The sequence below is a fragment of the Siphateles boraxobius genome, unplaced genomic scaffold, assembly GCF_051911475.1.
Source record: "Siphateles boraxobius isolate OS27281-9 unplaced genomic scaffold, OSU_SipBor_1 65, whole genome shotgun sequence".
Taxonomy (NCBI): domain Eukaryota; kingdom Metazoa; phylum Chordata; class Actinopteri; order Cypriniformes; family Leuciscidae; genus Siphateles; species Siphateles boraxobius.
In genome coordinates, this window is record NW_027509192.1 from 2,076,867 (window position 1) to 2,091,302 (window position 14,436).

Genomic DNA, 14,436 nt, shown 5'->3' on the forward strand with positions numbered 1-14,436 from the left:
GGATGTTGGTAGGTTTACATATATCCCTGCCAATGCACTAGCCATTATTTTTAATGGAAGGAGACGTAGGCGTGTTATCCAAGCATTGATGGAAAGATCCTCATAAATGAGGTGTTTCTCCTTCATATCTGCCTCAAGTCTTGATACACTTTAGATAAAGGTTTGGTAATATTCCTTTTTTGAATTGCCTGAAAAACCACCTCATGCGAGCATAAAAACATTTTTGCGATATATGGGAGTTGACTGTTTCAATTGGGTGTATTTTCAATTTGCACAATTTGAAGGGTGATGGAAATGCTATGACTAGGTAAAAATCTACGTAAAAATTACAGACCCTAATTATGTAGATCTATGTAAACCTTACTGATCCAAAACTTTGGAACGGTATATTGTATATATGATTCTTTGGCGAATGAAAGTTCTTGATGTTTCATAGGTTCTTCAGGTCAGTATTTTGATTTCTAAGGTCTTCAAAACACCAGCACATGATGGTTTACAAAAGAACTAGACTAAAAAGTTTTAGTGGACGTTAAAATGGCATTAGGCTGTAAATCCCTTTTGTTTCTAACTGGAATGTTTATTTTAGGAATTTTACAATATATAAATTACAAACATAAATGCGTGTTCTGCGGTACAAAATAAGAAACTAAACAGATGAGAGTTTAAAACAGAAATTCAAGGAAAACCACTCACACTGTTCCAAACCTCAAGAAATTATATGAAAAACGAGTCCTTGCAGAACATCACACAATCACAGGGATGCCATTTATCATCTGACTGCTTCTCAAAAGAACCTTGACAACAAATTATTCTTTTTTAGCTTTATACATGGAATTATTTACCACAGTCAAAAACCTTGAAAGACTCAGTGCTTAGAAAAGTAATACACACCTCTCCCCAGAAAGACACATGATTTGAGGAATCGTGTTATAGAATTAGTTATAAGTTTGTTCAATTTAATTTAAAAAATAATAATGTACAAGGGTAAATCATTCATACTAAACCTGCAATATTCTATAAAAAATACATTTTCAATTTTGATTTCATGGTGGCTTTTAGACATAACTGAATTTGTTTAGATGAATATTCCACATGATGGGCATTTAGACATAACTGTGTGTATTTGACCATTCAAGCTCAAAAAGCCATAAAAGAGAACTGAATTCGGGATTACATTCTGTCTGAGAGGCTTTCTGTGCGCATTTCAGGTGTGTCAGTTTTTTCAACTCTTTTTAACATCATTTATGCCCCGTTCTTTATTCCTCATTCATGCATGTTTCTTTATCACTCTAAAGTTTCACGAACTTTAAGTAGTACTGTGCTACGTGGATATATTTACATACCGCAATATAAATGATATAGCAAAATCTTGAACAATATCACTTTATTTCTGTCATGACAACTCTTGGACAGATTGGCATGGTAATGGATATGGCAATGTTGATGTATTTGGTCTTGGCGGAATAGATCTGCTACGCTGCTGCAGTAAAGAGACTTGATACTGCCAATACATTCACAGACTTGATGCTGCTGCTTCTGCACATGTACATACATGAAATAACCCCCGTAGCAGATCTATACAGGTGGAGCTGGGGAAGCTGGAGGGTTTCTGAAAGCGCGCTGCAGACTGAAAACAGCAACACTACCGGTATTTGAATGTTGAGCCACAGCTTATTGGCCGCTGATGCATCAGCAACCAATCAGCTGCGTTATGTAGATGATTTTGTGATCGCTACCAAATGAGTTAAGGACCTATAAGCATGCGCCATCTAGAGTTTCATGCCAGAACTTGGTATATCGTTGCCAGTTATAGTTTGGGAAGGTTTATATTGTCTAAAGCCCTAGTTTTTTTAAACTTGGGTGCAGGGATAAATAATGAGATAAAAAAAAAAAAAAAATTAAAAAAAAAAAAAAAAAAAATATATATATATATATATATATATATAATAACAACATAAAAATAAACAAATTAAAATATAAATTAATATAAATAAATAAATGAAAAATATATATTAAAATGAATTATAAAAAGTAAAACAAAAAAATATTAAAATAATTAAAATGAATAATACACAGTACAGTACTATAGTTTGTAGAAAAATAACTTCATAACTAAATATTTTCCCAAATAATATTTTACACATTTATAATATTTATTTTTCACAGTATAAATTGGGTATTTTACACAAAAATGTATAACTGCCTTTTAAATTTTGGGATGGGGATCCATGGCATCTAAAAGGATGAAACCCCTGGTCTAAAGCATCTTCTGACACTGTTTTAGGCCAAAAACACACTGCAACTATAATATATGCATTCATTTTTAGATTACTCTCCTTCCTGATTGTAGCTGAAAATGATGATGAGCTTCAGTTTTGTAGTGTGCTCATCTTTACGCACGTTCTCTGAGTTACGTGATCAGACACACACTCTCAATCTCATTACCCACTCTCCAGCTGTCTGCCTGTTAGTCATCAGCTGTAATTGTTCTCTTCAGATCTCGATCGCAGATCTGTGACTGACTCCGATGCCAGAGGTGACAGATGTGCTGTATGCAGAAAAAACACAAATAACCTGTGGAGACACATGTGGGGAATAATAAGTTGATAAAACCAGGCCTAAAACAAAACAGAGGTAAAATGTGGTCACACCATGGAGGACGCAGAGCCTGGGAGTCTGGGACAATATTCCTGGTTTTCGCAAGTGAGGAAAGTTGTTGTTACTTACACAGCCACCAGATGTCACTGTTGCACCGCGAAAGTCTAACATACGCTTACAATTGCTAAATGCTGAATGTTAAAATGTTGTTAAAAACTCATCGAAAATGGCACATGAGAGTGTTTGGAAGAATAAATGGATGAATTTAGGAGCTTAAGCAGTTAATTCCAGGCATAAATAACAAGGCTGCCATGTCTAATTTGATATTGCTAATTGCTAGAAAGATTTAAACAAAAAAATAAGAATATTTTATTTCATGTGCTATGTGACCAAAGAGTTTACTATAGGAATTAATATGAACCATATATTCATATAGGAAAACATTAGTATGAAATGGACACCTGTGCTTGGCTAATCATGGCTAGCTGGACTGAGATAGCCTACATGAGTCACATTGTGCTTCCCAAAACCAACAGCTAAATACACTGTGGTTCTGCACCGTTTTGCATGTTTGAAAGGTTACAGATTTGTTCACAGGTTAGCTATTCATGTTTAACAAAATCACACACGTTCCACAAATAATGTTTTCTGGTCTCAGCTTAATAGTCAGCCTGGTCATGCTGATATTCAGATGGTTTTCACACATTTTTGGGCACTTGTTAGCTGGTCACTTCTAATACCATCAGATAGAGATGGATGGGCAGTTAATACCAACAAACTGGTTTAATAAGTTTTTCTTTTTTTCAGTGGGACAAGGCTTTACTGATTAAAAGATAAGCACACTAGCCCGTAGTGTGTGTGTGTTTTTTTAGCAGTACACTCACATAAAGAAATACGTAGCAAATCTCGACTGCGTGTTATACAAATAAAACTGACTTGACTTGACAGTCTACAATCAAATGGTGTCTCTTTTAACATAAATCGTCACATTTGGCTCGGTGATTGTTGTCTGCAATCTGTTGGAATTAAAATTTAGCTTAAAAGGTCTCACCCCAATCAACTGTACTAATCTCAAACCAGTGATTAAGAACAACATCTTTAAGATCAACAGCAGTGTGCAGGAAAGGTTAGCCATGAAGAAAACATGTAACCAGCGGATCACCATAATCAGAGGACAACTGAACAGAGAGACCTATCGGGTTCCTCTGTAACCGAACACGGCCTGAGACTGATTGGGATTGGGACTTTGATGGGACCTCCTTTAATGGCACTGCCCCATAACTCACCTCTGATTCGTGGTATTATCTCCGTACACTGCTGCCCCCCCCCTTCCCCCTCTCTCTTATATGCTTCCCATTATGACTGAAAGACCATTGAGGCGGTCCCTCACTACATGTGGTTTTATTTAGAGCAGGTGAAACAATGTAAGAAAATAGATCCGTTATTCACTGCATTCCAGGGGTCAGGAGAGAGCAGCGTTAAATCATGGAAAGACTAATCCTGGAAAGATTGTGGCTTTACGGTGGTGCTGTGTAAAACTCTGTAGGGGTCTAAAAGTGCATCGTCCCATTGCTAGCATGACTGTTACGGTCATGTGGAGCGAGATGGAGGCCTGAAAACACGCAGTCCGCTCTCGCCGCATCCACCAACCAGGTGTTTTCACTCAAATCTCTGAGGAACAGCCTAATTTGATTTGGAGAGTTTAGAGGGTGTTTTGCGGCCCTTTATGTAGAAATTAAATGCTATAAGTGATGTGTTTGATTGGCCCTTTTTGAGGTTCAAAATGGGACTTCCATTCATCCTAGAACATTTAACAGAAAAATACATATATTTAGTGAGAAAAAGGCATAATATTAACAATGCACAAGCAATATTATTAGAAAAAATAATGTAGAATTTTTTTTATAATTATGTTAAATGTTGGGGATGAACATTGACTGTTTAAATTAATGTTATTTATTATTAGTAGTATAAGAATGTAAATGTAATTCAAAATGTTATAGATATATGAATGAAACATGAATATACTGTATATAAAATAAATCTAATTATTATAAATAGAATATTCAAAAATTATTTATTTACAAAAACCTATAGCCTATATATATATAAGTGTCAGGAGCCAATCAAACACAACATCTTTCACCACACAACGATCACTCTCCCCAGAATACTAATCACCTGCACCTGTTCACAATCAGTAAGCCTCATCAACCCCTGCATAAAAACACTCACCACAACCTCAGTCATTGTCAAGCCTCCAACAAGAACAGACCATTTCCCTTGTCTTCCGAAGTCTCTGATATGTCCAGTTCCAGCCAAGTAACGTATACTCACCTGTGAATTACTAACCTCTGCATTCCTGTTCCACTGTCTTCAGAGATCCTGTCCAAATCCGTGTTTCCTGCAATCCTGTCTGGATCCTTGTTCCTCGAAATCCTGTCTGGACCCCTGTTCCCCAAAAACCCTGTATTCTCCTGAGTCCCTGTGTTCACGCCGAGTTGTCGCTCCCACGGCGACATCTGAAAGAGAAAAGACAAGTATAAGAGATCTGTGACTGCTTGACATCAGTTAGCCTGAAGAGAGGCCTGCTCACCTGTAATCTGCCCCGCACGTAGTGATCTTCACCAAATCTGCACCTGAACTTTGAGAATACTCACCTATGCACATGTTTCACGTTAAATAAAGCTGTGTTTGGATTCACTTACCTCTGTCTCCGTGCCTGTATCCTGACAATAAGTGCTGTCAAATCAATTAATATATATATGCAGGTTTGTATTTACTAAAACTGACTTAAATTACTTAATACAATTAACAAATATTGGCTAAATGTTGTAAAAGGACAAAAACTATGGCTACAACAAATAAAAACTCTTGAAATGAGTCTGTATGTTGAATGCTGAATGAGGGCCCTTGATATGTTAACACGAGGCTTCCAGCAGTAACTTAATTAAAGGTCATGTGTTCTGTGGACTTACAGGTATCCCTCCTCCAGAGACCATGTCAATATTTTACATGCACAGAGACCTGGGATAAAAGAGCATAGCATTTGACCTCCGAAGATCTGCCTCCAATTGGGTTAGCTGTTTACCTCTTGTTTGTGAATTCCACATTAACCTGGACTGCATTCAGTTATCACAGTGATTAGCATTCTGCTAACAGGGTTTGAGTTGCTAACCTCTTCCGTATGAGCTGCATAATGAGAAACACAAAGGTCGTTTTAACGAGAGTGCTGCCAAAACCAACCCAAAGGTTTCAAAATGTGTCCGCTTGCTTTCCATCGACTTCTAAAAGCAGCCGCGTCTCATAATGCACAATCCCAGCTCCTTTATTTAGAGCTACTCCAGTAAAAGTAGAAATTAAGGTTAGCATTAATTTGTTCTGCAGTTTGTTTTCTCTCTAAGCTAATTAACAAGAGGAGTACAACAGTTTCCCTTCAAAAATAAAGAAAACCTGTGGTGCCGCTTCTTTTCTTTTTCAACTTTTCCATTTCATTAAGGAGCACGGGCGAGGTACGAATGGAGAAAGCGCAGGAGCTATTTTCGGGAAATGTGTTTTTCTAAGATCATGAATGGCTGAGCACTTTGACCGCTGATTGGAGCTGATATCAGGAAACAGACCATTAAAGGCCATTAAACTCGCATCCCGCGACTGATTACTCAAATGAACAGCACAGGCTATTTTACGGTTAAACATTTCTCTCTCGTTCTACATTATGTTTCATTGCATAGTGCTGTAAATAGCTCTTTAACCACAAACCCGCCTGGCCATCTCATCATTTAAATTCAACTGCTGTTGGCCCAACCTGCACCAAATGAGTTTTCCTTGGTACCAAAATTTAATTGTAGATCGCAGTGCTACTCCAAACAATCCAAGCAGTTCATTTTGACTCCTATGACCTAGTGTTCTATCAACAGGATGCCGCTGGAATTCCACAACCTCAATTTATTACCAAGGTCATGTAGATGCCAATCATCTTCCGATGATGGCCATTTAAAAAATTGTACTAAAGGGGTGTACACGTGATTCTTCATTTCCTGAAGTGTAACGAGGCCTGCGGTTTGGATCGGAGCCAGTTCAGCTGATGGTTTACGCCTCTGCGGGGCAAGACCCATTAGGAAGCTAACGGTCTGAGTCCCTCAGGAAGGATAACTGGTATCTGCAATCAGGCCTGATTTTTATTCCCTGTGTTTAAAGAGTTAATTACATGTCCCGCATCAGGCAGGCTGCTGTAAGCCTTGGGGTTTGGCATTGATTAATGAGAGCCTTAAAATAAGACTCTGGTTTCACCAGCAGCTTGTAATACAGTCCATTTTAATTGGGTTGGTGAATTTACAGCACGTTTCCTGCAAATTGCATCGTATTTAGTTCTGCTACGGCTAAAATATATACACAACCAAGCATGCCATTTGTAAACTTCATCACTTTTGGGACTCTTAAAAGATAAGCCAAATGCTAACAATCATGGACTAAAAGTAGCGATGCTACTGACTTCTTTTTAAGCATGAGAATACATCAAAATAGTAACAAGTTAATTACAAGCTAAATAAAAAGTAGCGTATATTGAAGCCCTCTTTTTTTTTTTTTTACTCCCAATAGCCTTTCTTTCAGGATTTTCAGGAACTCTTTCCCCGCCAGCGTAAAACAAAAAAAACTGTTTTATTTTAGCTTCATGCATTCTTATTTTATCACTATTTGAATGAGTTTAATAAAAAAGCAACATTTTGAGCAAAAAGCTGAGAAAATTGTTTTTGTCAAAGATTACGTCTAGGTCGGATTCAGAATGATGATCAAAATATCCATCAAAACAAAACGAGTCCATCAACACCCCAAAAGATTCACAGTCCTATAGCTCGTCCTGGGTCGACTTTTCATTTGGTAACGTTAGGCAGTTTTCTATTTATAAGCTTGATGATCACGTTATTTTACATATGCATTTGCTTACATATGCTATTGCTTGTTTCTGCTTCTTTTTCACCTGTGTTTTGATATGGAGATTCTCTACTCAAGAAAATGCGTTACAGCGCCCCCTATCGTATAACAGTGAGAACAAAAAGCCGGAAAATTTCATCAATGGCGGCGACAGATTGCTACTATTCAGATGGCCTCAAAGCTAATACACATGGATGAAAAACATGGGATTCTAAATATCATCAATGTTATTTAGCTGAAGGCAACACGTTATTTAAAGTTGTTAAACTACAGTCAGGCTATTTGAAAGGGTATTTCAAATGTTTTAAAATAATGAGTAGCTTTTAGATTGGCAAACTAAATTTGAAAACTCCAACACTGAAAGCTGCATAGATGCTATGGTCAAACAACATCTTTGCTTGTTTTCACTTTTTACATTTCTCTTGAATGAAACACTGATTTTCTTTCCCATAAATCTGTTACGCCATCAGATTTCCCAGTAAACCCTAGCCTTGGGGTTTGGATTAGTCAGGGTTAGGATTAGTTAAGTTTTGGCTAGGTCATTTAACTTCAATTGATCAATGACTTCACAATCAAAGACATCTAAATTTAGAGCTAAACATATGAATTCTAGCGACAAAAAAAAAATTCAGCATCTTGAATAAATTCTGCCGCAATTCAGATCAAACATTGATATAATTTATCAGTGCTTTAAACCACCAAAAGTACAGATGTCAGTGAAATACGAGCACTCTGAGAACGATTAAACTCAACTGCACCAAAAGAGAATATCCCGTTTGATTTTTCTTTCTAATTTTGACCATCTTTGTTTCCAGACTTTGGGATATGACCTGGAAAAAAGAGAAATCCATCGACCTTGTTTAATTAGTGCATGTCGCTTTTATGAGCAGTCAAGAATAATCAACTGGAACTACTAAGTGAGTATCAAGCTAAGATCCTTTTTTGTGGCTTGTTGTAGGAAATGAGTCCCAACGGGAAAAACGGCCCCTCTTAAATTGATTGATGTATTGCGTTTTTCAATCTGTTCGTTGAAAAAGCTGTATATGCCTATTTAATTTTGCACACATACTTCAGGAAGTGCACTGTTCAAATGAGCACCATTTCACTACTTTGATGCTTTCATCACAGTGTCAACAAAGATTTGTCTTTCACTCAGTCGTTTCCTGTTTCTAATTCCCGTCTTTCAGATCTCCACTGTAATCACACACAAATACATTATGTTAATGCATAACAGATCCCAAGATAACCAAATCTGGTTGCACAGAGCAATTTCAGTGGACAGACATCCATGCAAACAACATGGTAATGGCACCTGACTGCCAAAATGGATCATAATTTGCCTAGCAGATTAAAAAAATTGTGAAGAAATCTGCTACACCTACACTGAAAGAAGCACCAAAACCATGTATAAAACCAGAACACGATTTAGATATGGGCTCTTTTTACTGCCTAGCCTGAGTCACCTAGTACACCCTACCAGCAACACCCTAGGAACCACCCAAAAAAAACATAACAACAACCAGGAAAACCCTAGCAATGCCTAGGAATGCTCTATCAACCACCCAAGAATAGTCTAGCCATGCCTTATAAACAAACAACCACCCAGAACACCTTATGCCAAAGCAACCATCCAGAACACCTTAGCAATAATTAGGATCACTACCCAAAACATCCTAGCAACTAGCAACTATGCAGATCAGACTAGCAATGCCATATAAACAACTCAAAACACTCCAGAAACTACTCAGAACAAACTAGAGACTGCCTAGCAGGAACTTAGAATGGAAATGCTTTGTTGGTAACAAACATTTAGCAACAACCTTGCAACAACCCACAAAACCCTAATGAGATCAATATTAGGTATTATTTCCTACTCTGAAAATGAAGATTTGCCTCATTTGGTCTCCACGTCTTCCAAAAATAAAAATAGCCAAAGAAAGTAACAAATAGAAAACAGTGATAAATGGCCGGTACCGGAAGAGCATCAAGAGTAAATGGCTGTACTTGTGGTCAGCGCAGGCAGAGGAACAGCACACACAACTCCTCTAATTATTCTATTTTAAGTCCTGTAATGATTACTGTCTCTCACTCTCTCTCTCTCTGTCCTTCCATCTCTCCCTCACTGTGCCTTTTCTCCATTTCCTCAAATGACATCAAAAACTCTTTGGATGTATTATAAGTGAAATAGCAAGACACTTATGAATGTGTGTGTGACAAGTCACATTGACCTGAATCCAGTATCTCAGTTTTTGGCCCTCATAAACAGTTTTCCTTCTTGGCTGCTCTTCTCAAGCTTGACTTGCATCCAATCATTGGATGAGGGTGGAAATCCAAAACATGGAGGGGATCTACCTTTGTTCAGAGCTGATGTGTGAAGAGATTGGAAGCTTACGTAAGATCCCAGGTGCCACCATGGCGCTCATCTCAATGCCCCAGTGCGACCTGCAGAAAGAGGGAAGAAGAGAAGGAAGTGTTTATATGGATCACAAGACAAGACCTTACCTTAACTGGAGACTAGATAGACCCAAGAATTAGAGAGTTTAGTCCACAAAAATTATCTTTACCAGATCATTGCTATGACCTGGGTGAGTAGGACCAAACTTTGTTTCCATGTTGCCATGGGGTAGTGGATATAGATCTGTCAACAAAGATCACACAAGATAAGATACGTATTTGTCAATGACACTCAGGATCTGTTGCACATCAAATCCTCTGTCCTCCGTTTATAATAGCAGTGTCCGTTGACCAACTAAACTAAATGGTTTTTGTTTCTATAATAAAGCAAAATGACACTGGGGTAATGCCACGGTGGCCAAGTAATATAATCGGCGTTTGGCCAAACACCATCTGCTAGTTAAGCCAAATGAGAGGTTAGGGGTGTGTTCACACTTGTAGTTCAGTTTGCTTGGTTCGTTTAATTCGGATCAAACAAAAAAACATTAAGTCCTGGAACACTTAGATTTTTGGTTTTAACATCGAATCTAAAGATACGAAACTAAAAACATAAGTTTATGTTGACAACCTGATTGGTCGGCTTTTTTGACGTATATTCTGCTACGAAACTTACCTGAACATCCAAAACAATGCTGTCTTTGGGCTAAATGCACTAAATATGTGTCTACCCTACATATGATGGTATTTTGACCAGCTGAGAACTTGTGAAGAGCTTAAAAAATGAGTAAAGGAGTCAAAACAGCATCAGGAATCCCTCCGTCACACACACAAACACAGATCTGCTGCGAGGAGACGCGGTTCTGACGCCTGTACCGAACTGTGATGGGAAACATTGCGACTATGACGAGAAAAAACAGGTATGCTTGAGCATTCTGTCCTTTTTAGGGTCACATTTTGTGACATCATGTGCCTTTTTTGATTCGTTTACATATCTTTGGTCTGTGTTGTGTTCATATGTAATTCGAACTGCACCAGAGTTTGTATGGAAGTGGACCGAAAGATAGGTCTCGGTTCGCTCGTTTTGTGCGCACCAGGGTTCGGATGCACTTATTCAAATAAACCGCACTAACAGAGCAATCGCACCAGGGTTCGTTTTAATCGAACCAAACAAAGCTAAATGTGAATACACCCTTGGTTTTGCAGAGAACTGTGTGAACCAGTATTTAACAGTTTTAGAATAAAAAGAATCTGTACTTTCTTCAACTGGAGAATATCCATGAGGATATGTCTCAACATTCAGACCCTTTGCAGACAAGTCAAACTCTTCAACGCGTGGACCTTCTCAAGAGACTCAGTGCCAAAGCCGTCTGGCGGAAGCTCACAATGCCATTGGTTCACCACTTTGCAATTTTGGGGATGCAAAGAGTACCAGAGCTGTGACTAGGCCGCAGGAGAGCGACAGTATCTGGGCAGCGAGCGAGCATGGTTGTGGCTGGCCCTAAAATAGCCCGCGGTGGGGCTGGTATTTCAAAGCTACGGCTGGGACAGCACAGAAACCGCATGCCAATGCTTTCAACAAGCCTCTGACACTGCTGTACTGGAAACAGGGCAGACAAACCCAAATGCCCTCTGGGGACTGGCTCCCATATAACAGCGGTGTGATTGTCGGGTGGTTTTGCATCCCCTCAGATGCAGATGTCCATGCGGTTTTATGGCGTTGCTGATGTGCCTTGAGTAAAGTTTGATTTGGGGTCTGAGGGTTGATTCAAGCACGCCAGATCTTACAAAACAGGAAAATCCCATTGAAAATGGACATTTAATCTAAACAATGCTTTCAGGCCACACTCGTGTAGTGGTGTAGTAGCTAAAACTCAAAGCTTCTAGTTTGATCACAGTTGTGCCTTGAATGAGACACTTAACCTCAGATTAGTCCAGTGAAACCGCCCCTCTAATAATGCATTAATTGTCAGATATGGTATATTGCGAATTGCCATCTCAAAATATTATTGATAATATCTAAATGTCAGATATGGGATTTATCTAATTGATTTATCAAAGGTGTTCCATTGCCTTGTGCTGGAAGACAGAAATACCAGTGCTGCCGATAGCTTTGCAGTCAACACAAAAAGTAATTTGCATAAATTATGCTATGTAATGTTAATAACTTGCCTTGTTTTGCCTTGTTTGTCTCTGTCTGCTAACATTTGTTGAACAGGTCTTATCAACTGGAACTCTAGCAGTGTGCATTTTCATGGACGCTGCCATTTTCATGTCATACACCTGCAGAATGGGAAATTTGCCATTTCCGGAAAAGTTTCAAAGTTGTAAATATACCTTCTACTGCCATTTGATTGAACGTTTTCCAAGTAGGAAGTTCTCTGACTTTCCGAGTTGACTAGAATGCAGCATATGGTGTTTTGGATAAATGTGTCTGCTAAATGACAAATTACACTTCTGTTTTACTGTATTTTTACAATATTTTGAATGGTTGTGTACCCACATAGCAAGCAGTCTTGGCCCGTATGTGTCCTCAAGCTGACACTGCTGGCTTCCTGTCGGCAATGGCATGTCTCTTGTCAGCCAGAGCTGGGCCACGCGTGGCAATAATGGCACAGCAGGATCACGCAAAACACATGAGGCCCGAATGTTGGTGGGAAGAGTGTGGCCCAGATCAATCCATTGATTATCTGGCCCAAATCAGGCTTGTGACCATGGGCTATAAAAATGCACTTTCCCAAATAGGAAATTTTATCTGGCCCAGCTCTTTTCCACAAAACCCCTTTTCCCTCGGCCCACATACCACAAAGAATGACGGCCCTATAGTTGCCCATATCTGGATTTAAGACTAGGGCTATTAATGGGCTATAACTGGTTTGATTCTCAGCCAATTAATGACCCATTAACTGGCCCTGCACTGGGTCTGAATAGATTTTAGTATTGGTACAGATTCTCCATAAGATTTGGATTTAACAGACAAGAATTTAATACTTTTATGATCATTCACATTATTGTGTTTGTGGTGTAAATTCACAGATACATTTTAAACAATATTAGACTTTAACATTTTTTTACTGATTTAATCTCCATAACAATTTCACCATTAACGTGAGGTATTTTATTTATTTTGTTCACCATGAAGTACGTCATTTTATTATGTGTACCAATACGAAAACAGGCCCAGTTCAAAATGGGGGTCAACCTTGAACAAATTGGACAAACGGTGCATAATCTAATTATGTATGTGCTAATTTGCATAAATACCCAAACAGATCTAAACATTGGGTATAGCCAGGTGAAAATGTCTTGTTGAATCTTGTTGACATATAACAGTAAAAGACTTAATGTTAAGGTCTGAATGGACCCATTTAGGCTACCCATGAGCATTAATACATACTGTAGAGGCAGGAAGAAGTACTTTAGAAACCAGCCTTTATTAATTATTATTGCAGAGATGGGGTTTGGGGCTGGGTCCGTGGGACTGTTTCTGAGGGATGAGTCTGAGGGAAGAACAGGAGACAAGGGTAAGGAGAATGCAGAAGACAAAAGGTAGGTCAAATAAAAAGTGGCTGGATCAAAAAAATCAAATTACGTACACTATGCACTCAATGCCCAAACCCCATCTCTGCAATAATAATTAATAAAGGCTGGTTTCTAAAGTACTTCTTCCTGCCTCTACAGTATGTATTAATGCTCATGGGTAGCCTAAATGGGTTCCATTCAGACCTTAACATTAAGTCTTTTGCTGTTATATGTCAACAAGATTCAACAAGACATTTTCACCTGGCTATACCCAATGTTTAGATCTGTTTGGGTATTTATGCAAATTAGCACATACATAGTTAGATTATGCACCGTTTGTCCATGTTAACAAACAATTTAAAAAAACTTGTAATACATTTTTTGTTTGTAATGATACTTGATGTAAGTAATCAACTCAGTAATTTCCATGGTGATATCTAAGGGTTAAAATTTTTACCCTATTCACGTGAGAAAAAGAATGAATAGGCGTATGAATAGGCTATATTTGGGTCTTTTTCTAAACTTTCCCCTAATGGGATTCTTCGGGGCTTTTTTTCCTTACTCAGGACATATTAAGGATACAAAATCAGTTTAGTTTGCTTCTGTTGCAATTTGTTCAACCTTTTTTCATAAAATGACTGGACTATTATGGACTTCAGACAGTAGATGAAGCAGACACAGATAGCAGTCAGTATCTGCCAAAAAATCAACAAGTGTGCGTGCGTGTGTAAAATGTTACATGAAGATGTCATCCTGCCAGTGAACACGCATCTCATATCCTATCATTATTTTGACTACTCACTGGTCACATGCCCTTCGGCGTCTAGTGCATCCACATCTGTTCCAAACGAACCTCAAACGAACATATGAGTTCACCTTAAGATGTTTTAAGAAGCTGCTAATACTCTTTTGTCCCAGAACATGTGAATCACTCTGTAAGAATGAGGCCCTCTTATGTAATGAAGGTTGACATGCTGAAAACCTGCAGTGAAC